The 17,538-nt window shown below is 44.4% G+C and overlaps 1 long non-coding RNA gene across 1 annotated transcript; it reads right to left on the reverse strand.

Annotated features, from left to right (window-relative positions):
* Nucleotides 1-6,198: 6,198 nt before the first annotated feature.
* LOC117313787 (uncharacterized) lies at nucleotides 6,199-17,462 on the reverse strand. The gene is made up of 4 exons (XR_004528366.2): nucleotides 16,788-17,462; nucleotides 11,915-12,041; nucleotides 10,289-10,476; nucleotides 6,199-6,931 (listed from the first exon to the last, which is right to left on the reverse strand). It is a non-coding gene; the product is annotated as an uncharacterized lncRNA (long non-coding RNA).
* Nucleotides 17,463-17,538: the final 76 nt, after the last annotated feature.

Consider the following 17,538-nt stretch of genomic DNA (forward strand, 5'->3'; position numbering starts at 1 on the left):
CCAGGGAAGCCCCCTCATCAGTTTTTAAACAGTATACTTTTTGACGTTTAGGATTACCATGCTTGGAGTCACAAGAGCTTGTGGTCACGCTTATGATACTAACAATGGCTGCCTTTTACGGCCTTTTTATGAGCCAGGCGCTGTGGCAAGTGCTTTGCATGTATTATTTCATTTAATCCTTAAAGCAATCTGGCAAGTTAGGTATTATCAGCTACAATTTACAGAGGGAAAGCTGAGGGTTAGAGAGATGAAGTAATTTGCCTGGGGACGCCCAGTTAATAAGAAACAGCTGAGATCCCAAACCACATTATTCTGATTCCAAAGTCCATGTTCTTAACCTCTAGGCTACACTGCCTGGGGTTTTAAACGCATTAGGAGAAACCAATGCCACTCTGAGTGTGGGCTTTATTATTCTTATATTTCTTAGGTTGACAAAGGAAATTGACCATCATAAAATGTCCATGTAGTTGATCTAAACCAACAGACATGTACTGAGTACCTTCCGTGTACACAGAACTGGGTAGGAGCTGGGTGGAATCAACAGATAAACAACATTTGATCCCTGCCTTCCAAATGCTCCCAATCCAGAGGCTGGTGTGAAGGGAGGGAGACAGATAACACAGGCAGATGCAACGCAAAGGGGACCGTGGTGTGTGCTCTCAAAGAGCTACCGATGAAAAGTAATGCAGAACAGAGAAGAAGAATTCTAAATTGAAAAAGCTTTTGGAGAGCATGGGAGCTGCAAGGCTTTTGAATGGAGAATAGGATACTAGGTTTAAGATAAAGTTTAGGTGCACGGGGAGTGAAGATGACGAGCATTACGGTGTACTACCACATCCCGATGACATTTGTTTGGGGCTGCTGTTTCCCCCTGTTGATTTTATGGAAATACACAAAGCGTCCCTCCAGCTTCTCTACAACTCAGCACCTTGCACTACAGGTGGATGGGAACTAACTCCAGGCAGGATCCAGGTTGAGGTGGCAATAGTAGGGGTGTATTGACCATCCGTATTAGCTGCCGACGATCTCTTTGCTGGTCCCTTTAAAAAAGCCCAGATTGTCTTTGGATTACTAGTGGCCATGGTCCCTGTGACCCTTGCTGCCACTTACCTCATCAGCCTGCTTCTGACCTAAAGCATCCTTGGGCTTTGTTGAGGTCAGGCAGCTTGCCAGCTCAACGTTGGCAGGAGAGCCTCAGGGCCGGAGATAACCAGCTTTGTGCCTCTCTGATTACAACCTGATTACAACCCTGGATTGTTCTTGGTGAGGTATGACAGCTATCACTGCCAGAGGCGGTCAGACCCGGGCGCTTAGTGGCAGATCCACCTGAGATTCCTTCTAGGTCTCTTCCATTAAGAAAGGGAGCTCTTCTTTCCAGGACTTGGAAGGACTACTTCATTTTACATCTTTATTAGAGAAATCTGTTTCTCTGGCTTGACGAGGTTAAGCAAAAAGGGATTGCTGAGCACCAAATTTTTCATTTCTATTTTGACAAGGCAACATGGAGGAAATTACCCTTGTATTTGATTTAATATTAAAAATTTCACATTTTAAAAACTTTGGTTCTTAAGACCTCCTATGCCCATATTCCACAAGACTAGCCCTTTTTACGTATATTTTCTATAGGAACCTGACAACCAAGACTGAATAGGCAAATCTATTATTCAACTAAACAAACTTTTGCTAAGCTTCACTTAGCAGAAGTGCCGAATTTATATTTTAGCGCCCTCTGCTGGAGAAATTGCGTGCATTTCTGATAAATACAGGTGATTCCGGCCAATGTGATCTTTTTGACTTGTGCTTTTCAAATATAGGTTCTGGAGGATGTATTATTTATAGTCTGTACTAAAAGAAGTTTCTCCTTTAAACAAATGCCTCTGACAAACTAACCGGCTGCCAGTGGTATTTGTCTCCTGCAAATCCCATAGGGGGAAAAATAGAAATGTACATGGAGTCATTAATGTGTATATAATTTACACATTCACAAAGTAAAAATACGCTTTGTGAAAATTAGAAATTTGTAATATTTAATTTTTGTCACTTAAATTACAGTGTGTCTTGGGGCGGTCCTCTTTGGGTTGATCTTGTTTGGATCTCTTGGACCCAGTCTAACAGGAAGGGAGGTTTAGACTAGATCCATAGATATCAAAGTTTCTGTTTGAAATTCACAGTAAGAAATATATTTTAGGTTATGATCCTGTCCATAAATAAAATTTTCATAAATAAGACAATACCTTTACTCTGTGAAATGTACTCTAATATTTTTTTCTATTGCAATCCATCTAGAAAAAAATGCTTTTCACAATTCATGAATGCATGGTGACCTGAAGCTAGAAAAATCTGAACTCGAGGACCCTTTCAGCTTTTTTTCTGTCTTTTAATTTTTCATCGCTATTCATCAACAGAATGGCATGAGACGTTCAAGCGTCGGGCAGAGCTTAGGCTTAGGACCTTTGTGGAAGGGGAGAGGCAGCAGGTGGAAAGGAGGGCCTGGAGTGTGGAGTTCTGGAGTTTGGAGGTAAGGCCCACAGTGAGGGTGTGTGGGTGGGGCTTAGGCCCAGTTGGAGGGGGGTCTCAGAGGGGGTCTCCGAGGGTAGAGGTGGGGCCCTGGGTGGGGGCTAGGGGTGGGGCTCTGCGCGGCAGGACGGAGGCTCCGAGGGCAGAGGACTAGGCCCGGGAGCCCAAGAGGCTCCCCGGTGCCCAAGTGGCCAGGGAGAGCACTGGCCACGCTCCTTCCTGTTCCTCTGCCCCCAAAAGTTCTCCCCCGTCGCTGCTGGACCCCTAACCGGGTTGGGTCCTGCTGCTGTAGGAACTCCTCCCCTCCCCCAGTCGCCTCTCAGGGGTGCCGGTCCCGGAAGTCCGGCCTTTACTTTTGCTCCCCCTTCCCTCCCTCCCACTCCCTCAGGACCCCCGCCTCTGGAGGGGGCCTCGGTGGGTAGAGGATCAGGGCCGGGATCTCAGCAGGTTCCCGGGGGCCCAAGTGGGCAGGGGAAACCTGGCCACGCTCCCTTTTGATCCTCTGCCCTCCCAGTGATTCCCCAATTTCCCCCTTGGGGATCCCTTCCCCTCCCCCAGCCGCCCCTCAGGGGCTCCGGTCCTGTCCCGCCTCCACTTCTCCTCCCTCCTCACTTCCCCCACGTCCCACGTCCTACCCGGTCGCTGCGTGTCCTCCCGTCCCCTTAGGTGTCCGTGGTCCCCCACTGGTGACTGGTAGCTGCCCCACTGTGAGGAGAGGTGAATTCCGCATACTCCTAGTACGCCATCTTGACTCTGTCCCCCTAAGTTACTTTATTTTTCTCCCAATCTACTACATAACTGCATGATTGATTCTTAGAATTTTACGGAGGCAAGTGGAAGTATTTTTTTCCCCTGTAAGCACTTAACTCTCACTTAAACAGCCAGAAGAAGCACAGTGGTTAAGAGCGTGGACTTGGGGCTGACTGACTGGGTCTGCATCTGGTTCTCCCATTACTAGTTATGTAACTTTGGTCTGGTTACTTAACCTCTTGTGCCTCAGCTTCCTCATCTATAAAATGGGAATAATAATAGTTCCTACCTAATAGCATTGAGGTGAAGATTAAATGAGTTAATACAGTAGATAAGCACAACAGGAGTGTTACTAGCTGCTGTTAGCCAGACTTCAACTAAGTGACAATGTAACATTCGAGCCTAACTTTACATTTTCGTGATGATGTAGGAAAGTACTCTATTGATAAGTACTTTTAAAAGAGTGGCTTTAAAGTAGTGGCTTGAGCTACAATATTAAGTCCAATAAAAGTGTTTTTAATAGTCCCCAAAGGCATCTTGCCCTAGTCCTGATTCAGATAGACCTGCAATAACTGATTCAACTGATTAACATACTACAACTATACCAGGGGGAAAAATTCTAACAGAAATTAAAATTTTATACTAGAATACAAAGATCCAGCAAAATACCACATTTCCCTAGAAATGTAAGAATCTGGGCTTTATTGTTCAAACTGAAGGATGTAGACTTCATTCTTTGTATCATCAAGGAAAGCATGACATGATTTAGGAATTTCTTTTCTCTTAGAGAACTTTTCCCCCCCTCTGTGATATTACCCAGTTTTTTGGCAGGCAGAAGAAATAAGCTAGGTTGGGCTGTTAAAGGAAAGAAACATGATATCTGTTATGGGCTAAATGATTGTGTTTCATATGTTGAAACCCTAACTCCCAGTATCATGGTATTAGGAGATGGGTCCTTTGGAAGGTAATTAGGTCATGAGGGTAGAGCCCTCATCAGTGGGATTAGTGGCCTTGTAAAAGGGACCCCAGAGAGCTCTCTTTCTTTTTCTGCTATGTGAGGACAAAACAAGGGGGTGAACCAGGAAGTGTTTTTTCACCAGACACTGAATCTCTTGCTGCCTTGATCTTGGACTTCCCTGCCTCCAGACTGTGGGAAATAAATGTTTGCTGTTTAAGCCACTCAGTCTCCTGTGTTTTTGTTATAGCAGCCCAAACAAACTAAGACCACATCCATTATAAATGTTCAACCTATTAAACTGTGAAAATAATAGTATAGCTATCTTTTACAGTTCTAAATTGTTTAGCCTTTCTTTAAAAACAAAAACTAGCTAATTAGCCTAAACAGCTACAACATAAACTTTTATACATATGGTCTAAAAGCAAATATTCTGTCATGGGAATAATTAGACCAAGAAAGGAAATGAGTATCAGCCATGTGTGCCTTCCTGCTCATGACAAGCTGCTGCTGTCTGGGTAGATAAAAATCTATTGCTATAGTTAGCTGTTTAATTTGCCATAGGGAAACTGGCGTGTATTCAGTGCCTAACTGTAATTGAACTAAACCACTTCTAAGACCTATACCATATTTATGTGGGTTTGCATGAGGTAAGGATGAGAACAGAGGACAGTGTATTTGGAACACAGATATTTTTCCAGGGCCTTCGCTGGCTATGCAGTGCTTAAGGCTCCACGCTTCCACTGCAGGGGTTGCGGGTTTGATCCTTGGTTGGGGAACTGAGACCCTGCAAGCTGCCGGGCGCGGCCAAAAAAAAGATATTTTTCCAAATAAGGTCCAAAAGGAACTGTTGAATTCTTTCTTTTCCCTGGCTTCTCACAAAGAGCTGGTTAGTCACAAAGCTTGCCCTTCTTAGTGACGTCTCTTGAACCCCTCCTCTCCTATCCATCCCTCTGTCCTCCCCATGCCCTTGCCTATGGACTTCATTTGCCCACGTCTGTATCCCCGAAGCCTCCTCTAGGTGGCCTTGAGACTCGTAAGTGAAGCAAAACTTCTCCTCTACTCTCTTAGGTCTCTGGCTGGGCCTAGGAATTAAATGGACATAAGACAGATGAACAGGAGAAAAAGCATACAAACCTTATATAGTAATTTTTACATGTACATGGGAGCCGTCACAAGAGTAACAGAGACCCAAAGAAGCAGTTAAGGTCCAAGCTTATACACTAGGTTGGACAAACAGTAGTGAACTGTGAACACGAGACGAGACTAAGGGGTTTGAATTAGGGCAGTTAATCGTAGAGAAGTGGCTGGGAAGATAGGGGTTATTTTGACCAAGTTTTTTTGCACGGATTTCTCTCGGCCATGACTTCCTGTCTCCAGTGATGAGAAGGCTTTTTTCCTCTGGTACAGGGAGGGCACCTATCACAGCAGAATTTTATTTCCTGCTTTCAGGAAGAAAAAGGAAGGTCAAAGTGACCTTTTTACATGTGCTGTTTCTCAAGTGCCTTTAACTCAAAATATCAATATGCCAATGTGGCAAATTTTGGGGTGATGCACTCGGAACCCCTATAAGACCTAAGGTTTTTCCAACAGATCTTCAACTCCACTGCTAGACCTAACTTTTTTTTTTCAAAGTTTCTTCTTTTTTTCAAGCCCAATCTCTCTTTTTTTTCCATTAATTTATGCATTTGGAAGCAATTACTGAGAGACTAGCATGTAAGTATCTGCACGCAGGGAACGCAAATGTCAAGGCCTTTGCCTTGAAAAAAAACAATTTAGTGGGAGAGACAGAAAAAATTGAGAGACTACTGAATGATGAATACATAATCAACGTGAATACGTGATCTAGGTATACCATAATAGAGAGGTTGATAAATCACCCCTGTGCAATAAAGATTTCACAGAAGAATACATTCAAGGAGTTTTAAATAATGAGTTTGTCAGGAAGACAATTTTTCAACAAATGTGCATCACACTCAAAATCAGAAAAAAAGAGATAAAGAGTCATTATTTCAAGATCAATCTTTTAAAAATACTTTTCTGATCTCCTCAGCCTCTCTTCTTAGACATTCCTCAATCCTTCAGCTTTCACCTTCCCAAATTTGCAGATGGCTAGCTACTTGAGCCCTGACTGCTCTCTTGAACGACTTCCAGCTACCCAGTGAGATCACTGCTGAACATCTTTATCCAGGTGTCCAACCACCATCGTCCAAATCCAGCAAGGCAGACGTTACCTTATTCCCCAGGTCAAAAATTTCTGTCCAGGGCCCTGACTTTCATTCAGTCAATTTAGGCTAATGATTTGGACATTGTCATTGGTTCTTTCCACGTCCTCCTCAGCACAGACAACTCGCGTGTCTGTGTCCATCGTGCTCTCCCTCCTGCCCTTCCTTTGTCACACCCTAGGTTCCGTTCTTGTGGCTTTTGGCCCAGATGAGTGGAATGTGCAATCTGATACACTGAGAACATAAAAAGACAATATGAGAAAGCATATATGTTTATTTGAAAAGGTAAAAATGTAAACTTTCGGGCTTCCCTGGTGGCGCAGTGGTTGAGAGTCCGCCTGCCGATGCAGGGGACACGGGTTTGTGCCCCGGTCCGGGAAGATCCCACATGCCATGGAGCGGCTGGGCCCGTGAGCCATGGCCGCTGAGCCTGCGCATCCGGAGCCTGTGCTCCGCAACGGGAGAGGCCACAACAGTGAGAGGCCTGCGTACCGCAAGAAAAAAAAAAAATGTAAACTTTCGTAGTATTCACTGGGATCCTCATTTGGTTCTTATGTTATACGGTCACATATCAAATAGAATAATAGGAAATATCCTGAGAGCATAGTCGGAGCCCCACTTTCGGAGTATCTCTGCATTGCTCTTTCCTTGCTATGACTTGTTTTTGATGGGCTTCATTTTGTAAAAGCAAGACTTTAAAATAATAGGCCATCATTACAATGGCCAGGCAAACCTTTTGTACCGCACATAAGTTTTCTGGTTTTCTCTTGGCAAAGATTGTAAAGACACGTTATGCATTTTTTTTTTTCTCTTAAATGATGATGTCACAGTTTGGGTCCCTGGGAAGAAAATTCTGAGACACAGCCTGCAGGACACTTAGGAGTGCAAGCCTCTGGTTTCCACAAGAGTAGAAGGAAGGGGAAGAAGGAAGCAGGACTGAGCAGAGGGCGAAGCTGAGCTGCATTGCAGGCAGAAGACCCCTCGGCTGGAATACTCCTTCTGAGTTGTCCTGAGTTGGGCTCAGACAGCCAGATCTTTATATTCCTTTGTGGGTCATTCCCTTGGATGGGGGTCGCCCCAGGCAATCCCTGAAGTGCTACCAGCACTCCCTACAGCCGAAGCCACTGCCCGACATCCGGGGAGGATGCTTATGGGTGGTGGATAACAGTGTCCACCTAGAGGATGACTATACAAAGTTTGCTGGACTTTTCTGCAGTAAAATGATGGAATGACTGTCACGTAGTACGTAGCAGACAGTTTGGAAAAATAGCCACATTTAATCTGTTTCATCAAAATAAATGTCTTAACAATAAACAAGAAAGTTGTTGCTTTTAAGAGAAACATCTTATAGAGAGAATAGTTTGAAAACATGTCCACTGTTATACAACTAAATTGTCCAAAACTACACAATTCTGTCTCCTATCTGCACACAAACTTGGAACCAGAATTATTTCACTTGTTTAAAAATTTCCCACACAAAGAGTTCCCATTAACCTATTCATGAAAATAACAAAAATGCAACATCTTCCAATGAGTGTCCAAGAAAACTAACATCAAAAAGATGGTATTAACAATTTACTAGATGAAGATCAACACCAATCTTTGGATAGTAAGTGGATGGGATTAAGAAATGTGTGTCACAACTCAGAAAGTCAGTTGGAGGCGCTCTGCTTTCATCTGGGTCTCAGATGTTTGGAAGGATCTTTTGCAATTATGACAAACATTAAAATTAATTATGGGACCTCCCTAGTGGTCTAGTGGTTAAGACTCCGTGCTTCCACTGCAGGGGGCATGGGTTCAATCCCTGGTCAGGGAACCAAGATCCTGCATGCCATGAGGCCCGGCCCCGAAAGATAAATAAAGTAAAATTAATTATTGAGATAAACCAATCAGGCTGTGGGGCTGCTGACTCTCAAAGTGTTCATCATTTTCAAAAGATTTTTTTTTTTTTAAATAATGAAGACTGGATGGTAATTACTATGGGTTGAATCGTGTCCCAGGAAAAGTTGAAATCCTCATCTCCAGTACCTCAACACGAAGTTATCTGGAAATAGGGTCGTTGTAGATATAATTAGTTAAATTAATGACTGGTATCCTTATGAGAAGAGAAGGCAGAGATAGGATTTATGCTGCCACATAAATAAAAGCTGGAAGAGAATCCACCCCTTGAAGCTTCAGAGGAGCCATGGCCCTGCCGACATTTTGACTTTGCATTTCTGACCGCCACGACTGTCAGAGAATGCATTTCAGTCATTTCAAGCTACCCAGTTTGTGATACTTCATTATAGCAGCTGTAGAAAACTAAAGTGTTGTTAAAACCTTTTCCTACCGTTAAAAATAAAATTTTAAAAACTCAAATATTTTATTTCATCTCTATCTCATTTTTGTAAGTGAATAAATATGTATTAAAGGTGTGTGCTCAATTTTATTTTTAAAACTAAGAATGGCAAGCAATAAAAAAAATGTTTGCGTATGTGCTGGAAATTGTGTTTGAAAAGTTATTTGTAGAAATAATTTGAGGCCTTGGATGTTGAGTTTCTTAATTTGTTTCTGCCAGGCCTCAGGGCTGTAGTAATCCAGGATTCCCCTAATCCAATTTCAGGATTTGTGCTTTTCTGGGTCAGCAAGATCAGACAAAGCTGACCTAGCCTGCAGGTTTATTTTTCATTCCCTCCCTCTCCTGTGATGCAAACTTTTGGTGTGTCAGCCCCATGCGGCTGGTTGTCTCCCAGGGTCCTGAGCCCGAAGCCCCCAGAGCTTGGGAGGCACTTCTCAGCCTGCTCTTCAGACCTTCCAGTCCCCGCTCCCCGCCGCCACACACACCGTAAAAGAGCCCTAAATGCCGGGATCGCATTTCTGGATTTCCATTTCCAACGGCTTCCCTATATTGGAGCAATTATTCCTCATTATCTTCTTAGTTTTTTGACACTTAGATTTTTTTTTTTAATGCAGATTTGCAGTTGTGTTCAGCCAGAGGGTCAGCCCCATTTACCTAGTCTATCATTACCAAAAGCACAATCAAAGAAAGTTTAGGGGCCACTATCCTAGACCGTGCCAATGATCTCTTAACATCTCCAATCTTTCTTCCTCCCCAATCTCTCCTCTCTGCCGCCAGATCAATACTTTTTAAACAACAGTTCCATCAAGTCATTTCTCTGCTTTAAAAAAAAAAAAAAGTCCTCACTCATGCCCTGTGTGATAGCTCTGTACTATGTCAACTTAGCTAGACTGGAATTTCACAGAATTTCCTTTCCTAAATGGTTCTGGATCAGCGTTGGCCAGCAGAGACACTTTGGATGCTATTTGGGAGGGAGAAATAAAGCAGCTGCCCATTTTTTCTTTTTTTTAATGTTTTTATGTCTGGTGGGAGGTGCCAGGTGCATTGCCTCTGACCTGCAGGTAGATCCCACCTATTGTCATGGGAAGGGCTCAGCCACAGTTCCTCCGTGTAGGGGGTTGAACTTGTGGGTGTTGTCCCCTCCCCTCTCCCCCAATTCACATCCATCTAGACTCTCAGAATGTAACCTTATTTGGAAATAGGGTCTTTGCAAATGTAATTAGTTACATTAAGATGAGGTCCTACTAGGACAGGGCGGGGCCCTAAATCCAATGACTGATGTCCTTATAAGAAGACTGATGTCCTTATAAGAAGACCATGTGAAGACACAGAAATACAGACACATAAAGAAGAATGCCATGTGAAAACAGAGGCAGGGATTGGAGTGAAGCAGCTATAAAGATTGCCAGCCACCACCAGAAGTGAGAAAGGAGTCTCCCCTAGAGCCTTCGGGGGGAGGATGTCCCTGCCAGCACCTTGATTTCAGACGCGTGACCTCCATACCTGTGAGCGAGTACATTTCTGTTGTTCTGAGCCACTCAATTTGTGGTCATGGCAGCCCCAGGAAACGAATCCACTCCACCTCCTGGCAGATCTCCTCCTCCATTTTCTCCAAATCCTGGACTGAGTGCGTGTGTGGCTCCCTAGTGAAGGGCACCCGCTTCTCCTACACATCAAATACAGCATCAAGGCTGGAGGTGGGGAGAGGCAAACGTGGGCTCCAGTTAGTCTTTCTGGGCAACAGTTGTCTTTGTAGGTCCTAGTCTGCTCTTCCAAATTAAGTAAAAATGAATTGAATGAAACCAGTCCTGCTACCCAGTTCCTTCCATTATATTAGAATATATTAGGTTATTAAGATTACTAACTAACATTTATTGAAGACCTCCTAAGTGCAGGGCACGATGCTAAGTAAGCTCTTTACAGCATCTTATTAAATTCTCAAAACACCCCAACCTAAATATTCACCAATAAGAAAGTGCTTAAACAAGTTATAGCCCATTTCTATACATGATACAGAAATTAAAAAAGAATGAGACAGGGACTTCCCTGGTGGCACAGTGGTTAAGAATCTGCCTGCCGATGCAGGGGACATGGGTTCGAGCCCTGGTCTGGGAAGATGCCACATGCCGTGGAGCAACTAAGCCCATGCGCCACAACTACTGAGCCTGCGCTCTAGAGCCCACGAGCCACAACTACTGAAGCCCGTGTGCCACAACTACTGAAGCCTGTGTGCCACAACTACTGAAGCCCGTGTGCCTAGAGCCCGTGCTCCACAACAAGAGAAGCCACCACTCACTGCAACTAGAGAAGGCCCGCGGGCAGCAACAAAGACTCAACGCAGCCAAAAATGAATAAATTTTAAAAAAAAGAATGAGACAGTCTTACGGATATGGACATGGAAGTACCTCCAAGACATATTGAGGGGGAAAGAAAATCAAGTGACAGAAAAATAGGCTCGGTATAACCCTGTTTATGGAAACAATATGAAACAAAATATAATTAAATATTTCCTATGAACTCTTGGTCCTTCAGACTGTACTCCCAAATTTTCCTTTGCCTCTTCTCCTACTGTATTCCTGCCTCAGCCTCACACTTCAGCTCCATTACGTGGTAGCTAAACTCGAGTGGGCATTCAGTGCTATTGGATGAATGAATGAATTCCAATTTTCAAACATTTCCCCTCATCTTTATTGAGATATAATTGACCAATAAAAATTGTATATATTAAAAAAACTCTCAAAACAACCCTATGAAAAAGGGTTATTATTATGCCTCTTTTACAAATGTTCACAAATATTACAACCCTTACAAATGTAACAGCGGCTTAAACTCTTAGACGGATGAAGTAATTCAGCCAAGTCAGAATTCATACTGATGCCGAAAGCTCAGCCCTGTACACCGGTGCCAAATCGAATCTCAGAGACAGAGTTTTGGGTGAAGTAGAAAAGAACAGCTTTGTTGCTTTGCCAGGCAGAGGGGGACACACTGGGCTCCTGCCCTCAAAAACTATGTGTCCCAACCCAGGAGGATGTGATGGAGGGTTTTACAGCAGTGGTTCGAGGCTGGGATCTCCAAGATTGCGGTGCGCAGGGCCTGTACCCCTATAGTCTCAGGTGGTCGTCTCCTCACCTTGATGAGCTTCTCTGGTCCCTTTAATCTCCCCTCAGGTGGTTTCTTGGCCACTCCTCCCTCGATTGGCAACTGTTGGAATCTGCCCTTTGGAACTCAGGGAAGGTCATGGAGGCTGGAGTCTGGCCTACAAGAAACGGGGGGGGGGGGGGGGGGGGACAAAAACGCCTCCGTGAGCGGGAGCCCCACGGGGCCTCACTCGGTTTCAAAACTAACACATTGTAAATCAACTATACTCCAAAAAAATTAATTTAAAAAAAGTAATAACACATATGGAGGCCCAAATATCACCCTTATTAATAATAAAGACTAGGTCAGAGAACATATAATAACGGGAGAGCCAGTCTGGCCTGTTAACTAAACCCTAAGTTGAGACAATGCTGAACTAGGGTGCCCTCCCTATGCAGAAGGCAGCTCAGACCCAAGAGGAATGTGGGAGGAGCTGAGCTCAGCAAACCCAGTTTGTTTTTCCTAACTGTACCAATTAGATAAGTCACTTCTCCCCCTGACCAGGGACAGAAGGGATAAAAGGGTATGGAGAGACCAGACATATTACCAACTGAGTACATAAATATAGTATGTATTTGTGTATATAAAATACTAAATGATAAAACAATCCAAGGACGATCACAAAGTAGGTACCTAATTATTTGCTAAATATATAGTTTACTCTAGTGTTTCTTGAGTCTGAGTTTTTATCAAAACCTGAAGGATGTTAAGTAATTACAGACCCTCTCTAACCCCTCCCTCCCTTCAATATGCTTGGCATGAAACCAGGAATCTGATTTTAAAGCTTCCTGGGCGATTTCAGTATGCAGGTGTGGCTGAGAACCATTGACTTACAGGAGTTAGACAAGGGATCGGGAGTCTGGGAGGTCTTACTGAGGAGGAAATTGGACAGACACTGCAGGACAAGTACGATTGAGGTAGAAAGCTAGCAGAGCACTCTGTATGGGGCAGAGAACAGTAAGCAGAGGACTCCAGAAATAACTGTGGCTCAAGGGTAAACTCAAGACCTTGTTCTTGAAAACCCTTATAAAATTTATGCCTGGAGAATGATCTATGCTAACACAGCAAATGACAAGACATCACAGCATGGCTTAGAGGAAAAGATCTTGGACTTTTGAGTTAGGAGACGTTGGTTCCTGGCTGTGTGACTTTGGCCCAGTCATGACATCCTTCACCCAGATATTTAAGGCTTGTTTGAAAATGTTGCAGGAAGGGAGACCCCTTCCAGGGCCCGAGAGTGGGCTCTTGCCTGACACTTGGAAAAGAACTGTCTGAGGAGACACACGTACTGACAAAGCAAAAGACTTTATTGGGAAGGGGTGCCCGGGTGGAGAGCAGCAGGGTAAGGGAGCCCAGGAGAACTGCTCTGCCACGTGGCTCACAGTCTTGGATTTTATGATAACGGGGTTAGTTTCCAGGTTGTCTCTGGTCCGTCATTCGGACTCAGGGTCCTTCCTGGTGGCCTGAGCATCTCTCAGCCAAAATGGGTTCCAGCGTGAGGGGTTTCTGGGAGGTTGGCAGGACATATCTTCTCCCCCCCTCCTCCTTTGGCACCTCCCGAATTCTTCCAGGGGAGTTTTACAAGACCTACTATGGGCTGGCATGTCCTCCCGCCTTTCGGCCCCTCCCGAGTTAGTTTCAGCAGCAGCACAGTCATTCTTTATCAGGACCTCCTGTCCTGAGACAACTCAGGCAGGCGGTTAACATCATGCCTGGCCAAGGTGGGCGGTTTTGGTCAATGGTTCCCTAACATAAAGACTGGAGTTCTTAAAGCATTCTGGGAAGGTGGTTACACAGTCTTCCCCATTTCAGGAAATAGCACGGCCATTCACCTAGAAGCTCAGGTTACAAACCTGAGAGTCATGTTTTGATTTCTTTCCCTTACCTGTCCCCATGGCTAATCCATTGGCTCACCCTGATGATTTTTCTTCCAAAACATATCCCAAATCTCTCCACTTCTCACTTACTGCATTGTTCCCTTAAGATCATTAACTACTGAAACCTATTCAAGGGCAAGCATTGCAGCCAGGCTTAGATCACCAAATGGCTTAGACCAAAAATGGCTTCTCTTATGTCAAGAAAGCTATGCCTGGTTTTCTTTCTCTAGGGACTTACACTAGGTGATTCAAGATGTGCAGCTAGGGTTGAGAAACACTACCAAGGCTTAAAGGAACAGCAAAGTTTGTCTGCTCCTGGTGGCTTTTGTAAGAACAAAAGAATGCAGAAACATAGGACTGTTATCAGGCAAGAAAAGTAACAATAGCAAAGATAATAAATCAGTTGTAAACTCCCAGTTCTGTTACAATGGTAAAGATTAGCCTGAAGCACTTTCTTGAGCTGTTTTGATGAATTTAAATCCCCTCCGGTGCTCAACCAGAAGATCAACTGGAGCCCAAGGGAGGATGAGGTTGACCTTTTCTGACCCTTGTGACTTCAGTCAACTAAAGCTTGTACTCTGTTGACCTTCCAAGCCCTTCGCGAATATGCATGTGACCTTAGTTTAAAACTTCCCCAATTTTGCTGTTCAGGAAGACACTGCTTTGGGAAAGACCCCCAGTGTTCTCCTTTCTTGCTGCAAGTAATAAATCCTTCCTTCTCCCGCTCGTTGGCTTAGTTGTGTCTTTTGGCTCAATACCCACCACGAGGTGGATCCAGTTTTCGGGTAACAGCTTCTGCACTAGCTGCTCCCGTTACCTGGTACACTCTTCCTCTAGATCTTTCCATGGCTGGATCCTTCTTGTCATTATTCAGGTCTCAGACTAAATGTCACTTTCTCAGGTAGGCTTTTCCTGATACTCCCACCCCCAACCTAAACTAACACCTCTATCGGACTTCCCTGGTGGCACAGTGGTTAAGAATCAGCTTGCCAATGCAGAGGACACAGGTTCGAGCACTGGTCCTGGAAGATCCCACATGCCGTGGAGCAACTAAGCCCGTGTGCCACAACTACTGAGCCTGTGCTCTATAGCCTGCGAGCCACAACTACTGAGCCCACGTGCCACAACTACTGAAGCCCGCACGCCTAGAGTCCGTGCTCCGCAACAAGAGAAGCCACTGCAATGAGAAGTCCGCGCACCGCAATGAAGAGTAGCGCCCGCTCGCCACAACTAGAGAAAGCCAGTGCAGCAACGAAGACCCAACACAGCCAAAATAAATAAATAAACAAAATAACACCCCTATCTATAGCACATTGCCCTGCTTGTTTTCATTATAGAAATTAGCAGTTCATGAGGTTTCCCTATTTAAGCTTATTGTCTGTGTCTTCCAACTCTAACATAAACACCTTGAGTGTAAACACATTTGTCTTATTCACTGCTGTATCCTCAGCACTTAGAACAGTGCATGGCATCTATTAGGTATTCAATGTTTGTGAATGAAAGAGAAGATACAAAGGTTTAAGATAAATTCTTCCAGTTCTCTGTTCTTTTCAACTGTTTAACTGGATTTTAATAAAATGTGCTTTATTTATGCAATAGAATTGAACTATCTCTGAAAAAAGTGTCAACGGCTTTTTTTGTAAATGTATCATAATAGCACGAGATTCATTCTCTCTTCATAGGAGCCCTGAATTAAATCTTCTGCAAAGTCATCATCCCTTAATATATTTTGATATACAGTATTTGTTCATAATACTGCTGCTTAGGGAATACAGCTCACAGAATGGAGCAGCTGGGTATGGCCAGGGTCTATTTATTAAATCAAGGCATTGCTGCTCAGATTTTGTTTGCTTGTTTTTGGAGACAAGAGTGTTACCCCAAATTTTATTTGAGCCAAATTTGAGGATTATAACCCTCAAAAGGAAGAGCATCTCCGCACAATTATATACGTTTTTTGAGACAGAGGGCTGTACATTAAATGACGTATTATTGACAGTTTACATAATCCAGATCTGAGCAGCATCGTGGTGGGTCATGTGACCCCTTACAAGATCAAGAAGGAGTTGTCTTGATGCAAGGAGAATGTTGCTCTTCATGGTTAAGTAGGCATTTCTGCCGATGGGGAAGGTTGGGCATAATGCAGATACACAGCGCACAGTAGTGGGGAGAGAGGAGGCCAGAGAGCAGAGAAAAACTTTTGTTTAAACTTTTCTGGTCTTGCCTTAAAACATTTCTTTTTTTTTTTTTTGCCACATCTAGTGGCACGCGGGATCCTAGTTCCCCGACCAGAGATCGAACCCGTGCCCCCTGCAGCGGGGACACGGACCGCCAGGGAAGTCCCAATAAAATATGAATTTTATTTCACACTGGGTTGGCCTCTTGGTGGGTGTTGAGCCAGAAGACACAACCAAGCCAAAGAGCGGGAGTAGGAAGCATTTATTACTTGCAGCAAGGAAGGAGAACACTGGGGGTCTTTCCCAAAGCAGTGTCTTCCTGAACAGCAAAACTGGGGAAGTTTTTAGCTAAGGGTACATGCATATTCATGAAGGGGCTTGGGAGGTCAACAGAGTCCAAGCTTTAGTTGGTTGAAGGCACAAGGGTCAGAAGAGGTCAACCTCATCCTCCCTTAAGCTCCAGTTGATCTGATGGTTGAGCACCCGAGGGGCGTTTAAATTTTTCAAAACAGCTCAAGAAAGTGCTTCAGGCTAATCTTTACCATTGTAACAGAACTGGGAGTTTACAACTGATTTATTATCTTTGCTGTTGTTACTTCTCTCGCCTGGTAAGTCTTTTGTTCCCTTAAGATTATGACTGTTCTAGGGCAGGCAAGCATTGCGGCCAGGCTTACATCACAAAATGGCTTAGGCCAAAAATGGCTTCTTACCTTCTCTTTCTCTGAGGACGCTTTACCTTACCTGCTCACAAGAGGACAGGGGAAAGGAATCAGTAGAAGAATGGAAAGGTATGGCAGGGAGCAACAGACTCACAGGAAAACATGAAGGCTATAGCTGGCTCCTTCTAAAAGTGGGATACACGGTTATCCTCTTTTCTTTGGGGGGCATCTCTTTAACGAATGAGTGTAATCTGGCGGAATTGAGGAGTTTTAATTTCAGAGTGCTTGAGATTATGACATCGTCCTGTTTCGCAGGGGTTTGTTCAAGCCAGTGCGGCAAAATCTTCACTTGTGGGTCGTCTGTCACTTGGTCTCAAGGAAGCAGCTGACTTAAATTCGTAACTCAGGCGAATTAAGGGCAAATCCATGTCCTTAAGTCCCTCGCGGGCCATTTCCGAAATACATTAGCTATAAAAACATAGAACAACATCTATTACACGGGAAATAGGGAGATTCCGTGCCTCTGACCCCTTTCTTTGGCAGGGACGTTGGTATTTCCTCAAAAGTCCCCAGTATCCAACCTCCGCCCCCAGCAATAGGGCTAGGTTCACAGGCAACCAGTTTTTCAGTCAGCTGCCTGCCCTTTCTTCCTTCTTCGTGCTTCGTCGGTCACGGCTTTAAACAAAACGACTGTGCGTTTGAAATCACTCTGGCGCTTTGGCACAGCGCAGGAGGGGCAGCCAAGGGCACGGGTTCCGAGAACAGCAGTCGGTAGACAGAGATTCTGGCTTGAGGAAAACCAAAGGAACGGGGGGAGAGGGAGGGAGAAGCAAAGCAGCTGAGTGGGAGGTGCATTCTGGGAGTTTTAGTCCCCTTGGGGGTGCCCTCCTCAAGGTTCCACCGGG

The sequence above is a fragment of the Tursiops truncatus genome, chromosome 10, assembly GCF_011762595.2.
Source record: "Tursiops truncatus isolate mTurTru1 chromosome 10, mTurTru1.mat.Y, whole genome shotgun sequence".
Classification (NCBI taxonomy): domain Eukaryota; kingdom Metazoa; phylum Chordata; class Mammalia; order Artiodactyla; family Delphinidae; genus Tursiops; species Tursiops truncatus.